Source organism: Mus musculus, chromosome 1 (genome assembly GCF_000001635.26).
Source record: "Mus musculus strain C57BL/6J chromosome 1, GRCm38.p6 C57BL/6J".
Classification (NCBI taxonomy): domain Eukaryota; kingdom Metazoa; phylum Chordata; class Mammalia; order Rodentia; family Muridae; genus Mus; species Mus musculus.
In genome coordinates, this window is record NC_000067.6 from 193467618 (window position 1) to 193485648 (window position 18031).

Consider the following 18031-nt stretch of genomic DNA (forward strand, 5'->3'; position numbering starts at 1 on the left):
TAGCTCCTTGGGTACTTTCTCTAGCTCTTCCATTGGGGGCCCTGTGATCCATCCAATAGCTGACTGTGAGCATCCACTTCTGTGTTTGCTAGGCCCCGGCATAGTCTCACAAGAGAGAGCTCTATCTGGGTCCTTTCAGCAAAATCTTGCTAGTGTGTGCAATGGTGTCAGCGTTTGGAAGCTGATTATGGGATGGATCCCCGGATATGGCAGACTCTAGATGGTCCATCCTTTCATCACAGCTCTAAACTTTGTCTCTGTAACTCCTTCCATGGGTGTTTTGTTCCCAATTCTAAGAAGGGGCAAAGTGTCCACACTTTGGTCTTTGTTCTTCTTGAGTTTCATGAGGCATTGCTTTTAAGTGCCAAGGAACATCCTGTCTATCTATCTATCTATCTATCTATCTATCTATCTATCTATCTATCAGGATGAATATAAGTTAAATGTTGCTGCTGCAGACATCAGGAGTTTTCAGGGTGGGCAAACTGCTGCCAGGACTCCTGGAGAGCATGATTCAGCTGAAAGGTAAAAGGTCAGAGCAGGCTTAGAACAGGAGATGGGTCAGGAGTGAGGAATGGAGGATCAGATCTAGATAGGTTAATGGTGGACAGGCAGGCAGCTGAGTAGTTTGAATCAACAGTAGGAGTCTAAGGAAAGTTGGTCTCTCACACACACCAGGTGTCAAATGGTAGGTTGGTATGGGGCCATGCCATCAGAGTGCTAGGTGTTCATCATTTCAGGGGTCCAGGTCTGAGAGTTAAACCCTTTACTCAGCTGGTGAGTTTTATACGATCCTGAATCTTATTCTCCTGGTATGATTTTAATACACCCTCCACCTCTGCCTCTATAGTTTCATCCCCACAATAAACTTATAGGATTGCTCCCTTTCTAATCCCATAAACTAGTCACTTATTAATCTTTGCTGGATCTGTATTGTCTGACAGATGGTGTTGTTTGTGGATCTAATCACCGGCCACATTGATCCTTCTCCCTCAACATGGAATTAAATGCTACTTATAAAGTGGAGTCCCTTAGGACTTGACACAAGTCTCTTAGGACTTGACACAGTATAGGGTAACTTAGAGTAGACAATAACCCAATCTCAACGTTACTGAAACACAAGGAAAGATGTGGAGAGAAGATGCAGGCTCAGCCGGACCTCAGAGAATGGTGTGCCTTCTTCACCAGGACCTCTCCATGTTCCTCACTCCTTCTACATCCCAGTGTGGTTCCCGCACCTCTGCTCACATCCTCATCTTGTATTGCTAGGTAGTCAGATATCAGCACCTGGGTGGTCACTTGGGATGGACCCCTCCCTTGTCTTCAGCTTAAATACTAGGAGCTGGGACAAGAGGACTCTGATTATTGGTCAAAGATTGAACACTCAGTCATTTCTGGCCCTGGAGGGAGACATGACATACTTCCCCCAAAGATCATGAAATTACTCTCTAGCCAGGGGCATTCTGGTAACGAACAAAGATATAATACCATAAGAGTTAATCCAAATGGGATTGTCAATCACCCAAGCAGAAAGCTGTCTGTTCCAGAAACTTTAACAAATAATAAAAAGTCTACCTAGGCATAAGGTTGGCCCAGTGGCCCCTTTGGCCATTGTCCACTGTCATTTTTGAAGATGCTTCACTTTGCTTTGTAATAAACTATTTTGTACACTACAGTCTGGTTTATCATTTGAATTTTTTGGCAAATATCATGAGGATCAGGAAGACCAGGAGAAGGTAGAGATCTCTGTAACAGTATTATTCTAAATAGCTCCTTGCTTGTTCTAGTGTCCCCTGGAGCTCTGCAGTCTAAGGAGAGCTGACTCATTGTATTTCTAATGCTCTCTCTTCTAGCACATATTTGCTGTGTTCTTGCTGCTTCAGCCCTTCCCTGAATGCTAAGGATAGATGGCTCAAAAGAAGTTACACCTTGGGATGGGTTGGAACATAGGCTTGGTTCCTGTTCCACTGAGTGGCTGTAGGAAAGCCTGTATGGCCTCACATTTGGCATCTGTAAAATGTCAATGCTTTCCAAATCCTCGTGGTGAAACCCCAGCTCCCAAGGTAATGACAGGAGCCAGGATGCTTATGGAAGTCTTGGGGGCTCTGCCCTCTTAGAGTAAGTGCCATAAATGCCCTCTATAAAAGAGGTGAGACCCCTTGCTCCTTCCCACAGATATAGGATGCATGGGGAGATGTTCTCTTCTCTTTGGGTTCCAGGGATCAAGTACAGGTCTCCAGGCTTGAGGGACAAGTGCTGTTACTCACAGAGACATCTCACCATTCTGTGAACACTTTTATATTCTATCTTTTTTTTTTTCATTTTTTATTAGGTATTTAGCTCATTTACATTTCCAATGCTATACCAAAAGTCCCCCTTACCCACCCACCCCCACTCCCCTACCCACCCACTCCCCCCCTTTGGCCCTGGCGTTCCCCTGTACCAGGGCACACAAAGTCTGCGTGTCCAATGGGCCTCTCTTTCCAGTGATGGCCGACTAGGCCATCTTTTGATACATATGCAGCTAGAGTCAAGAGCTCAGGGGTACTGGTTAGTTCATAATGTTGTTCCACCTATAGGGTTGAAGATCCCTTTAGCTCCTTGGGTACTTTCTCTAGCTCCTCCATTGGGAGCCCTGTGATCCATCCATTAGCTGACTGTGAGCATCCACTTCTGTGTTTGCTAGGCCCCGGCATAGTCTCACAAGAGACAGCTACATCTGGGTCCTTTCAGTAAAATCTTGCTAGTGTATGCAATGGTGTCAGCATTTGGAAGCTGATTATGGGGTGGATCCCTGGATATGGCAGTCTCTACATGGTCCATCCTTTCATCTCAGCTCCATACTTTGTTTCTGTAACTCCTTCCATGGGTGTTATTTGCAAATTCATCTGGAATAACAAAAAACCGAGGATAGCAAAAACTCTTCTCAAGGATAAAAGAACCTCTGGTGGAATCACCATGCCTGACCTAAAGCTTTACTACAGAGCAATTGTGATAAAAACTGCATGGTACTGGTATAGAGACAGACAAGTGGACCAATGGAATAGAATTGAAGACCCAGAAATGAACCCACACACCTATGGTCACTTGATCTTCGAAAAGGGAGCCAAAACCATCCAGTGGAAGAAAGACAGCATTTTCAACAATTGGTGCTGGCACAACTGGTTGTTATCATGTAGAAGAATGCGAATCGATCCATACTTATCTCCTTGTACTAAGGTCAAATCTAAGTGGATCAAGGAACTTCACATAAAACCAGAGACACTGAAACTTATAGAGGAGAAAGTGGGGAAAAGCCTTGAAGATATGGGCACAGGGGAAAAATTCCTGAACAGAACAGCAATGGCTTGTGCTGTAAGATCGAGAATTGACAAATGGGACCTAATGAAACTCCAAAGTTTCTGCAAGGCAAAAGACACTGTCTATAAGACAAAAAGACCACCAACAGACTGGGAAAGGATCTTTACCTATCCTAAATCAGATAGGGGACTAATATCCAACATATATAAAGAACTCAAGAAGGTGGACCTCAGAAAATCAAATAACCCCCTTAAAAAATGGGGCTCAGAACTGAACAAAGAATTCTCACCTGAGGAATACCGAATGGCAGAGAAGCACCTGAAAAAATGTTCAACATCCTTAATCATCAGGGAAATGCAAATCAAAACAACCCTGAGATTCCACCTCACACCAGTGAGAATGGCTAAGATCAAAAATTCAGGTGACAGCAGATGCTGGCGAGGATGTGGAGAAAGAGGAACACTCCTCCATTGTTGGTGGGATTGCAGGCTTGTACAACCACTCTGGAAATCAATCTGGCGGTTCCTCAGAAAATTGGACATAGTACTACCGGAGGATCCAGCAATACCTCTCCTGGGCATATATCCAGAAGAAGCCCCAACTGGTAAGAAGGACACATGCTCCACTATGTTCATAGCAGCCTTATTTATAATAGCCAGAAACTGGAAAGAACCCAGATGCCCCTCAACAGAGGAATGGATACAGAAAATGTGGTACATCTACACAATGGAGTACTACTCAGCTATTAAAAAGAATGAATTTATGAAATTCCTAGCCAAATGGATGGACCTGGAGAGCATCATCCTGAGTTTGGTAACACAATCACAAAGGAACTCACACAATATGTACTCACTGATAAGTGGATACTAGCCCAAAACCTAGGATACCCACGATATAAGATACAATTATATTCTATCTTGAAAGGTCATATCTGTACCCCTATATTGAAGAAAGGAGTCTATGTATTGCACTATCAGTGGCTTAACACATTTCTGCCAGTGGTTTGCTTGCTCCCTCCTTTATCTGAACATTCCTTTACACATTTCCCAATTTTTCTCTGATGGTATAAAAAACTATCTGTGTGGGCTCCCAATGGAGGAGCTAGAGAAAGTACCCAAGGAGCTAAAGGGATCTGCAACCCTATAGGTGGAACAACATTATGAACTAACCAGTACCCCGGAGCTCTTGACTCTAGCTGCATATGTATCAAAAGATGGCCTAGTCGGCCATCACTGGAAAGAGAGGCCCATTGGACATGCAAACTGTATATGCCCCAGTACAGGGGAACGCCAGGGCCAAAAAAAATGGGAATGAGTGGGTAGGGAAGTGGGGGGGAGGATATGGGGGACTTTTGGGATAGCATTGGAAATGTAATTGAGGAAAATATGTAATAAAAAAAAGAAAGAAATAAGAAAAATCAAGAAAAAAATAAGCAGCAGTCCAGAATACAGATTCCAAATATAAGAGAAAATATTGTTTATTATTAAAATGATATAGATTTTAAATTAAAATTGTAGTTTTAAGGAAAAAAAATTCCTTTTCCAATCCAATATATATATATTATATATATATATCTGTGTTTTTTTTTTATGTGTGTTGGGGTCAGGAGTAAAACTTTTCTTTTTACTTTTCATAAAGTCCTGAACCGTCTTAGTTTTAGTTTCTATTGCTGCGATGAAACACCATGGACAAAAATCAAGTTGGGGAGAAAAGGGTTTATTTGGCTTATACTTTTATATCACTGTCAAAATCACAACAGGAACTCAAACAGGGAAGGAACCTGGAGGTAGGAGCTGATGCAGAGGCCATGTAGCAGAGCTGCCTATTGGCTTGCTCACCATGACTTACTCAACCTACTTATAGAGGCCAGGGGTGACACCATTCACAAAGGGTTGAGCCCTCCTGCATTGATCACTAATTAAGAAAATGCCCTACAAGCTTGCCTGATCTTATGGAGGCATTTTCTCAATAGAGGCTCCCTCCTCTCTGATGATCCTAGCTTGTGCCAAGCTGACATAAAACTAGCCAGCACAACTGATCCCTTGTCACCTTGACATATAGACACATCACCATTAAGTCACCTTTCGTTTCTCATCCATCCCCAGAATCTCATATTAAAATCATAAATAACTTTAAAAGCTCCACAGACTTTACAAATTCAAATGCATTAAAAATTCAGTTCCTTTAACACATACACTGTCAAAAACAACCAAACCAAAACCAAACCAAACCAAAATCCCAAATCTTTTTTAAAAGTTTGAAATTTCAGCCAGGTGTGGTGGTGCACCCCTTTAATCCTAGCACTCTGGAGGCAGAGGCAGGCAGATTTCTGAGTTTGAGGCTAACCTGGTCTACAAAGTGAGTTCCAGGACAGCCAGGGCTATACAGAGAAACCCTGTCTTGAAAAACAAAACAAAAACAAACAAACAAAAAATGTTTGAAATTTCTCAATTATGAATTTCTGTAAACAACAACAACAACAATAAAATCGACTTTAAGTTAAATACTTCTTTACTTCAAAAAGTAAGGACCAGGGAATGAACATTCACAATCTGGACAAGGCAAAACCAAATCCCAGCTGCATAAACAGCACATTGTCCAATGTTTGGGATCCACTCATGAACGTCTGGGCTCCTCCAAAGGTTGGGTCACTTCTCCAGCTCCTCCCTTTGCAGCACACACAACTGGTTTTCTAGGCTCTGTCTGGCTCACTCCACTGTTGCTGCTGTCCTTGATGGTCATCCCATAGCGCTGGCATCTCTACAACGCTGGAGTCCTCTGTTGTAACTGGGCTTCACATTCACCAATAGTCTCTCATAGGCTCTCTTCATGGTGTCAAGTCTCAACTTCTCTATATTGACCCTTTAAATCCCATGCCTTCAACTGCTTCTGAGGCTGCAGCTTCTCCAGTGGACTCTCCTGACCTTTCACAGTGCCAAGCCTCAGTTGTTCTCCATGATCCCTTCATTCTTTCAAAACTAGTGCCACCTTAACTACCAAGTTTGGCTGCCAGCATGATGTACAACCTTAGCCGACCCTGGAACCATCTTCTGTGTACTCCCAGGAAACACTTCCCAGAAGATTTTAATTCAATGATGCTGGTCTCTTGTTAACCACCACTAATTTCTCAGCTTCAGCTGACCAGTCTCAAGTATCTCAGAAAAGCAAAGGTTTCACTTTAATAGTACTGGTATCTTGTTCATCACAGCTGATTCTTCAGCCTCAGTAACCAGAACAACTTCCCTCTGAAACTTCATAAGCTAGGCCGCCATCATCTATCTGCAATGCCCTCAACATTCATATCTTTCAAGCATCGAACACTCAATGGCTTTTTTTTTTTTTTCAGAAAGTTCCAAAGTCCTTCCACAATCCTCCCAAAACAACATCCTCATATCTGTCACAGCAATACCCCACTTCTGGTACCAGCTTGTCCCAGTAAGAGTTTCTACTGCTGCAAAGAAACACTAGGTAAAAAAGCAAGGGGGAGGGCCAGGGAGTGGTGGCGCATGCCTTCAATTCCAGCACTTGGGAGGCAGAGGCAGGTGGATTTCTGAGTTCGAGGCCAACCTGGTCTACAAAGTAGGTTCCAGGATAGCCAGGGCTGCACAGTGAAACACTGTCTGGGAAAACAACAGCAGCAACAACAAAAACAAACAAACAAACAAGGGGAGGAAGGGTTTGTTTTTCATTTCTATATCACTGTTGAAGGAAATCAGGACATGAGCTCAGAGGTGGCACCCACAATGGGCTGGGCCCTCCCCCATTGATCACTAAGTAAGAGAATGCCCTTCAGACTTGTCTATAGCCAGATCACAGGAGGCATTTTCTCAGTTGAGGATTCCTCCTCTCTGATGGCTCTAGCCCATCCATGTCAAGTTGACATAAAACCACCCAGAACATGTAGCCTGAAACAAAGAACACTTTTAATTTCACATAAACTGTACATGCTTCCTATTAAGCTTCCTTTGTTAGTTCTTCTTGCAGGATCAGGGACAGAATAGAGGATTTCAGGGGACAGTATCTGTGACCCCCCACTCTGAGCTTTTTCATCTGCATGTCTGAAGACTTTTCTTCTAATATTTGGAACTGAGTCTATGACAAGGAATGAGACTTCTTCTCTTTAGTTATATTGCATTTGTCACCACTAAACATTGGCATCCCACTTCTTTCTTCCCCCAAATAACCTAGTTAGCTGTTATTTAAATAACCTAGTTAGGTGTTATTTAAAAAGCATGCCCAAGTGCGGCTCCAGGTTATAGGGTTTCCATGACAGAACAGGAAAAACAGGGCTAAGAAGGATGAAGAGACTTGTTTTTCTGAATATTAAGAATAATTGCGCCTTTCTTTTGGGTACCTGCTCCTTGCTGTTTAAATGGGCAAGTACATGAAGCCCGGGGAAAGTGGTGCTGGTCCTGGCTGGATTCTACTCTGGATGCAAAGCCGTCATCGTGAAGAACATTGACCATGGCATGCCCTTACAGCCATGCCGTGGTGACTGGAATTGACTGTTATCCCCAAAAAGTGACAGCTGCTATGGGCAAGAAGAAAATTGCCAAGTGATCCAAGATCAAGTCCTTTGTGAAAGTTTAGAGCTACAACCACCTTATGCCCACAAGGTACTCTGCAGCTATCCTCTTGGACAAGACTGTTGTCAACAAGGATGTGTTCAGGGACCCAGCTTTGAAACACAAGGCCAGGCGGGAGGCCAAGGTCAAGTTTGAGGAGTGATACAAGACAGGGAAGAACAAATGGTTTTTCTAGAAGCTTCGCTTTTAGGTACATTTTGTTTTTATCATTAATAATATTATTATTAAAAAAGAGTAATCACTGTTTTTTTTTTTTTATCCCCAGAAATGTTGTCTGTCCCTACTACATAGACTGGATAACACGCCTTACTCAGTGGCTTGAGAGCAGCAGGTATGAGCCCTGTGGCTCTTATGGTAGTCTGGGCTACTACAGCAAGAGCAACTCACTGAGTAGTATCCAAACAACAGCCTCTGAGGTTGGGAAGTCTTGGATCCGAGTACTTGGTAGTCAGCAGTTCCTACCTGTAGATGCACCTTGTTGCTGTATTCTCATCCTCTGGGCTCTTATTCATAATGATGGAACACTCCACCGGATCTCATGGGAAAGGCATGCTGGCAGGTATGCGGGGCAGCCCATATCCACAGTCAGGAGCAGAGAGATGAATGCTGGTACTCATCTCTCTTTCTACTTTTTATTCAGCTTGGAGATAGCCCATAGAATGGTCTTTCCAGCTCAATTAATCCAATATAGAAAATCCCTCAAAGATGTGGTCAGAGGTTTGTCTTCTAGGTGAGTCTAGATCCTGTTGACGATATTCACCAACTGTGGCAAGACTGACACTATGATTAGGTTTCCCTGGCTCCAGTGCAGGATCATTTCCCCTCTCTCTCCATCCAGCTCTATCTGAAAAGGCCCTGCACGTACTAGGGAGAACCCTGAGCTTGCAGGGCAGGTGTGTCCATAGCTCATACAAGAAATCAAGTGTTTACTGCCTGCGGGCCACATAGTGTAGTGCCAACACGTAGTTCACTCCTAGGATGAAAGACCATGGTGTAGCCATTTGTATCACTCAAACATATTTGGAGTCATGTGTTGAGATAGCCCTAGGATCTTGACACCCTGAACGTCATCTAGAGATAAGGGCACAGGCATGGTGCCTGTCTTGATGTGAATGCACATACTTCTGTGATCTGAGTTAGGAATATCATTCAGATGAGGTCCTAAGCATGCTCTGAAGGGCGGGCACAGGCTCAGTACCTGTCTACTTGTGGTTTCATACACTTCTGGGTAAACACTTAAATGTTCAAGATTAGGTCCTTCTAAAGTGGGGGCTCGGGCATAATGAATCCCCATTATGTTCATCATCATGGTGAACACTCACTGCCTGCTGTACCTGGCATTGGTTTAAAGACTTGACTAATTCAGAAATTCGGGTCTATTTCTCAAATTAAGCAGATCTCCAGGATGGAAGCCAGGCAGCTGGATCACGGAACTGCATACACTGATACCCAAGTCCCCAGCTGTGTGTGACTGGCCTACGTGCGTGTACCTCTGCGTGCAGTATAGCAGGGAAGGGGATGAAATGGAAGGAAAACTGAAAAGGTCTGGAGTTCAATGCAGCTTTCCCTGCAGCTGGCTCTGCCTTTTAATCAGGGAACCTTGCCTTTCTATAAGGTTAGAGAGGCAACATGAACCCCACTGGGGACTGAGCCGTGAACGTAAAAAGCTACAAAGACCTGTTATTATAAAGCCTGTTTTCATTAAGATGATATTCCAGTTACTATGGATACCTAATAAGTTAGTCTAAAACTTGTGGGCATAAAAGAATCATTTACTCTGCTCTCACAACCCACAGGCCAAGAATGTCAGCTGGACATTTCCTACGTTGTACAAGGTTTGGGGCCTTGGCTGGAAGACTTGGTGAAAGGGATCAGGTAACAGTGAGGGGTGGAGTCATCTGATGACCTACTCACACCAAGGGGCAGAGTCATCTGTTGACCTATTCACAGTAAGGGGCTGAGTCATCTGATGGCCCACCTGCTCACAGGAGGAGTTGAGTCAAAGACCTGTCCACTCTCAGTGAGGGGCAAAGTTATGGGAAGGATGACTGACCCTCCCACTCATAGCATGGGGCTGCTGCTGTCTGAGGGCTAAGACCCTAGCCAAAGCTGAGGACTGAGATAGGTTGTGTGTAGCCACTGTATGTGGCTTGGGTTCCTCCTGTCTTTACAGTAGGAAGGAAGAGACAGAGACAGAGAGAAGAAAGCCAATAAAACCCCTCCTTTCTGTGAGAGAAGTTTACTCTGTAAAACAGTCCTTGTTCATGAGCTTGCCTCTTCTCTCCAGGAAGAGAGAGATAAGTCTAAATCATTACACACTTTTCTCTGTGGTGCTGGGGATGGAAGCTACTAGGCTTTTACGCATGTTGTGTGCACACTGTACGGAAAAGCTGCAGCCAAACCTTCAATCTCTAGCTTTCTTGATAGTACAGAAAGCAGAAAGCAACAGATGTAAATCTCCACAGCCCATCCCCTGCTTGCCAGGAAGCAGCCCCCCACCTCTCAAGCTTTGCTTCAGCAGACTGTTTAAGGATAAATTCAGAGCAACCTGTGGGATTTTCTTAGTTTTCTAGGTATCTCCCATACATGTTTTAAAACTTGTTTTTCTCTTGCTGATCCGTCATTTGTTACCAGAGTCTGGCTCAAGTAAGATCCAAGCATGGTGGAAAGGAACCAAGAGCCCCAGTTTATGAGTTTGACTTGACTTAAATGCTTTTGCTGTATGGTATGACGTGTAACGTGTGGCTATTTCTTTTTTCTTTTCTTTTCTTTTTGTCATTTCAGTACCGTATTCAGGAAAATTACATGCCCCGTGAAACACTTTATTATAAAATAGGCTTTGTGAGAGATGCTTTGGCCCAATTGAGCACCGTTCTGATGCTCTGATCACATTCAGGCAGGCCAGGCTAAGCTCTGACATCTGGTAAATTAGATGCATTAAATTGCATTTTCCACTTAATGATGTTTCCAGGTTATGATGGATTTATCAGGACACAACCTCACTGTAAACTATGAGTTACCAGGATTTTTGATGCAATGCATTGTTCTATTGTTAATTTGTCTTTTGCTAGCCTAGTTCCCAGGGCCTTTGCTGGACAACCTGAGATAAGGCAGAGGAAACACTTCCCTCTCTCATGAAGATTTCTGTTTGTTTCACCTCCTACCTTGGCCCTTGCTCTAGCCTCTTTCCTTCCCATTTCCAACTTGGTTGTGTTTATTTTCTAGTTGCTAGGGTGAAACACCTGACAAAGGCAACTTAGAGAAGGTGGGGCTGGTTTAGTCATCCTCTTATGGGAAGGGGGGAGGGGCCCTAACTGTGGTGACAGGTGTGTGAGGTCACATTGTCTCCACAGTCATAAAGCTCAGAGAAATGGATGCTGGTGCTCAGCCCCCACCATCTTAGGTGGTGTAGGATCCCAGCCCAGGTGTCTCCTCTCCTCAGTTAAAGTTCTCTGGAAATGTCCTCATAGACACCCACAGAGATGCCACTTCTAGGTGATTTCTAAATCCCGTCACATTGACAGTGAAGACCATCACCCTGTGGCAGATGTCCCTGTCTTCTTCAGTTTCTCACATTAAAACTATGGTCACCAAGGTTTCTTTCAGATGTTTATGAATTCCCACCCTGGCGTGTTAGATGGCTTTCCTTCGAATAGACCTGTTGAACTGAACAGTAAGCCATTTTAAAAAACCTTTCTTATGCACACAGCTTGATGTTTGAACTAACTCTCCCCATTCCCGGGTTTGCTACAGCATGTGATTATGACCTTGCTACAAATTTCCATCATATCTAAACTGGATCTAGACTTACTGGCAGTTTTAAGCTGTTTAGCCATCTCTGCAGCTCTTAGAATATTGTAATTTGGGTATCTGTAGCAGTCATTGGCTTCTTTGCAAAGTGTTTGCATTCTTTTGTACTTGTTTTTCATATAATTTAAGAAATATGAGAACTTAGATCTACAGCAAATTTCAGAAATTTTCAAGTGAGAATTTGATTACTGCCCTTCAGAAAATTGAATTCCATTAGGTCTTATTCATCTCTGCACTTCCTTAATTTTTAATCCTCTTTCCCTTTCATAGTTTATACAATTTCCTCTATTAACGCACATCCCCGTGGCATAGACAAGAGATTTTTGCAGACAAAAGTTGAAGGTGTTGAGTTGCCAAAGCATTAGGTGACTATTACATGAGTGTTTCCCTGGGTTTTATGACAATGAGAATCAGAATGAGTTATGTGGCTAGGTGTACCCAGCTGTGAATAATAAATTATCCCAATAAAAAAAGTCACGCAGCATGAAGGAAGCAAGAGCTTTCATGGGCTTAGGAGGAGAAAGCAGGCAAACAATTGGTGTTGAACAAACCTCTGACTTTCCTGGTTTGTGTCTGTCTGGAGTGGCATTATCTCTCAGCTACTCAGGGGAACAAATGCCATGTGTCTTTGCTGTTACATATGCATCGTAGGTCAGGAGATATCCCTGTCTACCTGTCTGAGATGATCCCTCATATCACACTCACTGGTATAGAAATTATCTGAAGCTGTGCTTTTGGATAGAGGAATCTATGGAGTGTTGGGCAGAAACATTTTCTCCCCACCTTCCTATGCTTGTTCTCTACCATACAAGATGATGGAGCCCAGCTCAGTGGTGTAGGACAACAGAGCATCAAAGGAACACCAGCTGGGGGTGGGAGGTACTCATGCAAGAATGTTTTCCAAATGGATTGTCCTAGACACCTGAGAATCTGGAATCATTTCTACTGCTTTGTGCCTCCTATACACCCCCTGCCTCTGTCTGTCTGTCTTTATTTTTCCTTTCCTTCCTTTTATTCTTTCGTCCCTCCCTCTCTTTTTCCTTCCCTCCCTCCCTCCCTCCCTCCTTCTCTCCCCTATATCTCTCCTGGAGACTATGTAGTCCTATCTGATTTGAAACTCACTCTATAGACCAGGTTGGCCTCAAATTCAAACTTCCAGGAAATCCTCTTGCCTTTACCTCCCCAGTGCTGAAATTACAAGGGTGAGCCACTACCCGGTTCAGCTGCTTCTAACAGCACAGGCATGTGGACTGAGAAATGTGTCACCCAGAAATTTCTAAGGAGCTTGAAGTCCCTTGGCTCCATGAAAGCAAACTTAGAGTCTTCATTCTTTGTATTATTTGACACCACTGAAGTTTTTGTAGGCATGGTCACATTTATTCAACTTCAATTTATATTGGTTAATGACTGACACAATCTTGCAGCACCCAAAGAGACATTGGAATGTGGAATACACGATCATTTGTACCACAAGGAGATGGTTCTTGCTTGTCTTCATCATCCGGAGGAAGTGCCTGGAGGTAAAATGAAATCAGTATTTAAAAACAAACTGCTCTCAAGTGATTTTTTTTTAAGTAAATCTATGTGGAATAGAGGTTCACAAGATCAGGGCAGAGACTGCTTTGCATTTAAGGAGCCTGCATAGAGCAGTAGAATTCAAAACAAGCCTTCTCAGACAGCCCTGCTGAGACACTCTTCTAGGTCAGGTCTCTGATGCTGAGGGTGGACAAGTTGCACAGGAGGAAGGATATTGTCTGTACCTGTAAAAGGAATCATCTCCAAGGGACACAAAAACCCTAATGGAGTTGATCCAGGGGATCCTGGATTTGTTTGAAATTGAATGTGGGTGGCAGACAGTTTTCTCTGCTGATCCACACCCATGCGTTTTTGGGGGAGGAGAAGACAGCATATCAAGAAAATTAGATGGAGCAACAGTAACTTATCTTCTGATTTGTTGCTATGGGGCCAGAGTGGTGCTTTGTTCTTTACAGACTCTATCCTCTCATCCTCCTGGGCTGTCCAGGAAGCATAGATTGTTATCTGCATTTTGAGGATGAAAATGTTGAGCCATGGAGGTGAAGTATGTTTAGGCTTACATATTTCAACTAGGCTTTTTAAAAAATGATTTTATTACTTACAAAATAAAAGCAAGTTAGGAAAAATATTTCCCTTTGCAGGATATAGAAACTACAATCTTTGCAAAATACATAACACCCCATAATTGTTACAATACACAGATAGCTTTGTATACCACTTGAACACTGTTTTAAAATCATACTTTGTAAAGGTTGGTATATGAAACATTGTCTCCAATGTCAGACACATATCCTTACCTTCAAGTACTTAAGACACAGTTGAAATAAAATGTATTTCTAAAGGTGTTTGTCTTCCACAGTCCCAGAAACTCTTCTACTGTGTAAGTTAGGTTAGGTGGTGGCTCCAGGAGTTGATTTTTTTTTTTTTTTTTTTTTTTTTTTTTGGTCTAGAACTACTTATTCCAAATGGGAGTCCAAATAGTCTCCCAAGAGACCATTTCTCCAATGTTCTCCAAAGTGAGGCTCTTCCCTCAAGTAAACTTGGCTTTTGGATTTAATAATGTGCATGCGATAAGGCACACTTCAGAGGGCAGTAATGTGTACTAGCTCTGAGTGTGGTTACATTGCTGATGATTTTCTTATATGTTCCTTGCAGTGGATAGTGAGTGGAGCTCTCTGCTGGGGCAGTGTGGTGCAGGGCAATGGTAGTATCAGACGGCTTCATCCAGCTGCACTGCAGGTAGCACCATTGAGGTTGAATGTAGTTTTGAGGATGAGTTTCCAGTGAGCATCCATGGTACCTCAAGATATTGATTCTCTCAGTTGATGGGTGGCAGAGCAGGCCTGTGTTGGCTAAAACCTGGATCTGACAACCCAAGTTGCCTCTGACTGCAGATAGCTCCATTCTGATTGCTCCAGTGTTAAACAAAAGGATTGTGTTCTCTGTGGGCCATTGTGTGAGAATGTTTGGAGACTCTCTGGAAGCATTTCATGCTCTGGTCCAAATGTACCAGGGAAACCTGCAGAAGAAGTCACATTTGCTGGAGTTTCTGGTTGTTACTTTAACTTTATTAGCAGATTTAACTCTGAAAGTCAAATCAATCCAATCTAGCTCCTTAAATTGCTTGGGTGGAGTGTGTCAGTCTCACTGGGGCTACTGCTGGGGTCTCAGTAGCTTACAGACAACAGAGGCATATTCCTCTGAGTTCCAGAGCTTGGAAGTCCACTACCAAGGTAGTGGCTTGCTCAAGTCTGGAGAAGGTCACCTTTTGGGTTCCAGATGGTCATTTCAGGGCCTCTTTTATGATGCACACTAATCAGGTCATGAGAACTCACTGTCACGGCTGCCTCCTAACTCCAACATCATAGTAACAGTAACTTAACTTTTGAGATGTTTTGTAAGGCCAAGATGATGCTTAGCTTACAGACTATGCCCTTGTCCTCCTGGGCTCTCTGCGAAGCATAGATTGTTATCTGCATTTTGAGTAGGGTTTAAGGAATACATTTGGGGTATGGAAACCACAAATGTTAGACCATAGCACACAAAGAAACTAACGCCATGGGGCTATTTCTTTTTCTTCTCTCCTTCCCCTTCTCTTCTTCCCCCCTTCCATTTCCCCTCTTCTCTTCCTCACTGTGCAACTCTGGCTGCTTCAAGCTCACAGTCTTTCTGCCTCAGCCTCCTATCTACTGGGATTACAGGTATTGTGTGCACTGCCACCTCAACTGTAACATGTGTTCTAGAGATAAAGGGAGGACCGGAGAGTGTAAGCCAGCAGGGCCTTTGCTACCTCAGAGCAAGGGGAGATGAATTATTGAAACATTGGAGTTTAGCATGTGTTTCTTACTAATAAGATCTCTTAGCTATGGCCTCCAAACACCACCAGATGTCAAAAGGAGATTGATAATGACACTTAAGTTTGCAGAGGCCCCATTTTGAAATTGTGGCCGCATAGTACCCCTGTTGTAACGAGATCGTATTTAATTCTGACAGAGAACAAATAGGAGGTAGTGAGAACTTGCTGGTTTTCCCTGTACCTCTGGAGAGGAGTATTGGGCTGTATTGTTTTTGACACAGCACCTCAATTAAGCCTTAAGAATAGGTAGTACATGCTCCATGAAATAGAGCCATGTGTTGACAGGGAGAATTCGGCAGCATGGTTTGAGGTTTAGTTTGATGTTCCTCCACCAGTCACAATAATTACATTGCTGTCTTTTCATAATATGATTTATTTAGATGTTGCTTTATGAATTAATTCCTTCTAATTGCTGCTCCCCTTGCTGTAAATCAAGGTTTCTTACTTTCTGTAGTACAGCAAACATGATCCTACCATGCAGTAATTAGTCCAATTAGGAAGCAAGGCAGATGTGGAAAACCAATTAGTTTCAGGAATATGTCCCTGCCTATGTATCCCAAGCACTGTTCAATTGAAATTTAATAGCAACTTAATAAAACATTGTTTCATTCACAAACCATCTCCTCCTTCCAAGCTCTCATTTGTTTGTTTATCTGCTCATTTTAAAGGGAGCCAGTGCCAACTTGCTTCATGCTTGGCCAGTCTCTTTCTGTGTGAAGATTAGTGTTATTATTTTCTCCCTGTGGTTTAAGTGGATGGATCCATGCTTGAAGAGGGAAGCAGACACCATTGAGCTAGGAGAAAGGATGAGGTTTGGTAACCTCCGTTCTTCTTTTCCTGACTCTTGGGGATCTCCATGTCCTGGAAGCGAGATCTTAATATTAACCATTCTTCCTTCCATGGCGTGATCCAAAGACTTAGTCCATGAGACTAGCATGTTGTGTTTTATAAAAACACACATAAATCCATAAACACATGCACATAAATAAATGCTTATATAGACACATGCACACGTACACACACAAACGTGCACATGTACACACATACATGCGTGCACAGTCTGCATACTGCCTATCCAGGGAGACCTATGCCGAGGCTCTCAATTTTTGTCTGCCAATCCCACTAGATCTTCTCTTGCCCAGGCTGGAGTATGACACTAGGGACATCCCTATCCTTTAACTTATTCAATTGGAAAATTGGAATGAAGCGAACTACTAACCTCATAGGTTCCAAAGATAACAACTTATGATAGCAACTTTGATAGTATTAACCCACAAATCACCAACAAAAAAAAAGGGCTACTAATTCAAATGTTTTTAATATAAATGGAAAATTACCGTGTATGACATTGGCCGGTGACATGAGGGAGGGTTATCTCAGGCCTCAGGCTGGCTTAGGACCTGTGATGGTGGTGATCGTGCATAAAGTACCCCATGTCCTTTGATACAGAGCAAGGAAGCCCCAGGAGGGGGCAAGGGGATGGCTGGCTGATTAAGCCTGTAGTTCACCCCTCTTGTAAAGCAGAAGGCAGAGGAATCCCATTTCTTCTTGTCTAAGGGATACAGATAGCAAATGGGAGAGAGAGGCTCCCTTCCAGGTATGGAGGCTTCTCCCACAGAAGGAGAGGCAGAGCTAAACTCAGCTCCAGGCTCTTGTAACATGGCCCCCACTGTGTTCTTTATTTGCACAAACAGCTTGTACCTGTCTTTGGGGAACAGATCTCTAGCTCTGGGACATCTACATGAGAGTTATTCTTTAAAAATCTATCATCAAACAATTACAGCAACCAAGAATCCCTCTTTGCGGCTCGGTCTGATAGGTGAGTTACTGAACTTTTGATTTATGTAACTCATTATCATTGCACAGTCACTGCAGCGCCACGCTCCATTTGTCTCTTGGATCATTATGTGGTTGGCTTTCTCCATGTCCTGGAAGCGAGACCTTAATAATAACCAGCAAGGGTAATATAATTAGTAAGAAAGTGGCATTACTGTGTTCACTCAGCCCTTCGGTGTACGTGCACATGCGTGCATGTGCATGCCGAGACTAGGGTAGCCGTGAGGATGCAACATGCAAGAGATAACTAACCCTCTTTGGAGACCAGCAACTCCCTTCTCTCCTGAATCAGCAGGTTCTCTGTAGATGTCGAGAGAGTCCAATCAGGGTCTCTCAGATACAGGCTGCAGTGTGAGGAGCAAAGGACAAGGAAAAAGTGTCACCATGGAAAAAGGATTGCGGCAAATCCGTGGTGGGTTTTAGAGGATGACTGCCCCCGTGACCTGGAAGATGAAGCTATTCATCCCAGCTCACAGGACACGATTATTGCTCTTTTGATTGTATCTGCTCCTTGGGGGACGCCGTGACAACGCTCAGGTTATAAACAGCCAGCCGCTCGAGGAGGATGATGTGCCAGCCTCAGGTGATTGAGGGACATGAGGTCTGA

General features: G+C 43.4%; 1 long non-coding RNA gene and 1 pseudogene across 1 annotated transcript; both read left to right on the plus strand.

Moving 5' to 3' along the window:
* Nucleotides 1-7672: 7672 nt before the first annotated feature.
* Gm38022 lies at nt 7673-8076 on the plus strand (annotated as a pseudogene).
* A 3109-nt stretch (nt 8077-11185) lies between these two features.
* Nucleotides 11186-17407, plus strand: Gm31753. Its single transcript, XR_373910.3, has 3 exons — nt 11186-11559; nt 13121-13216; nt 17283-17407. It is a non-coding gene; the product is annotated as a predicted gene, 31753 (long non-coding RNA).
* The last annotated feature ends 624 nt before the right edge of the window (nt 17408-18031 follow it).